This window comes from Rhagoletis pomonella, unplaced genomic scaffold (genome assembly GCF_013731165.1).
Source record: "Rhagoletis pomonella isolate Grant_MI unplaced genomic scaffold, Rhpom_1.0 Rhpom_scaffold_00002, whole genome shotgun sequence".
NCBI classification, from domain to species: Eukaryota; Metazoa; Arthropoda; class Insecta; order Diptera; family Tephritidae; genus Rhagoletis; species Rhagoletis pomonella.
In genome coordinates this window covers 90,113,459-90,114,908 of record NW_023458556.1, presented here as the reverse complement: position 1 = coordinate 90,114,908, position 1,450 = coordinate 90,113,459, and the positions used below count along the sequence as shown (strand labels likewise).

At 47.0% G+C, this 1,450-nt stretch overlaps 2 protein-coding genes across 2 annotated transcripts in view; one reads left to right on the top strand and one right to left on the bottom strand.

Annotated features, from left to right (window-relative positions):
• Positions 1–1,450, top strand: part of LOC118734156 (integrator complex subunit 2) — a 228,323-nt gene that overhangs the window by 54,741 nt on the left and 172,132 nt on the right. The gene's annotated exons all lie outside the window — the stretch shown is intronic.
• Positions 1–1,450, bottom strand: part of LOC118734157 — a 6,402-nt gene that overhangs the window by 3,509 nt on the left and 1,443 nt on the right. The gene's annotated exons all lie outside the window — the stretch shown is intronic.

The following is a 1,450-nucleotide window of genomic DNA, read 5'->3' as shown; positions in this document are numbered from 1 at the left end:
AGCATTACTGCGGGACGCTCGACAATAGTGGCTGGCCAATGTAGCTCATTGTACTTAAGGAATTCAGGGCCGTTGATCCAGCGGTCATCTGTATTGAACCTAGGTGGATTTGACGGCCGTGTAGCTGCGTCTGCTGGGTTGCTATTAGTGGGAACCCAACGCCACTGCTCGGGAACAGTTACGCTTATGATTTCAGCAATGCGATGACCTACGAAGGCCTTGTATTTTCTCTCGGTGGAATAAATCCATTGCAATACAGTCTGCGAGTCGCTCCAAAACAGAATGCGGCTGATATTGAAGTCGTGGTAGCTAACAAGCATCTTACTTAATCTGGTGCCCAGTACTGCAGCTTGCAACTCAAGTCTAGGAATAGACATTAAGCGATTAGGGGCGGTGCGAGTTTTAGCCATTACGAAAGTCACGTCCACTACGCCGTTGTGCACCACGCGGAAGTAACCAACTGCTGCAAATGCTACTTGGCTAGCGTCGACAAAGATGTGTAGTTCTATGTTGCTGCTACATGAGATATTGGCCGAGTAGCACCGTGGAATCTGAAAATTTCTGATGCGCTGAAACTCTTTCCACCAGGGTATCCATTTCGCTGTCAGATCTGCAGAAAGAGCTTCGTCCCAGTTGATGGCTTGCCTCCAGGTTTCTTGCACCATAATCTTCGAAGAGATTAAGAAATTCGCCAATAACCCAAATGGGTCGAAAACTGCCATTACGATGCTGAGTAACTCCCGCTTCGTCGGAGCTCGCTCACTAGAAAGCACTGATTGCGGTACGCGATGAAACTTCGTATGGAACTCGAATACGTCTTCTTTGGTGTTCCAGTACATGCCGAGGACCTTGTCGGCGGTTTCACTACGTTCCATGTTAATTATTTCACGCGTTGTTGGTGGTGTTTTGTTCAACGCTCTCTCTACGTTACTGCAGTTGGATATGAAATCTCGTAATTCGAAACCTGCTTCCAAATTGATGTTTACAATCCGTTGGCAGACTGTAATGGCTTCGTGTGCAACATCAAAACTGACAACCAGGTCATCGACGTAGTGATTATTTATTATGGTAGATGCAGCTTTCGGGAATTCTGTTTCAAATCTTTCGGCGTTTTTATTCTTCACGTGCTCGGCGATACACGGTGAGCAAACTGCACCGAAAATCATCGTTGTCATCAAAAACTCTTGTATAGGTTCGTTGGGGTCCCCGTTCCGCCATAAATAACGTTGTGCGTGTTGATCTATCGGTCGTACCTTTATTTGTGAGAACATCTCTCTGATATCTGCCGCAACTCCGATCTTCCCTTGTCTAAACTGTAACAATATGCGTAGCAGCGGTTGTGCCTGCTCGGGGCCTTTCAGCAAAGCTGAATTCAGTGACACTCCATTGACTGAGGCTGCGGCGTCGAAAACTATGCGAAGCTTGCTAGGTTTGTTCGGGTTGAAAACAG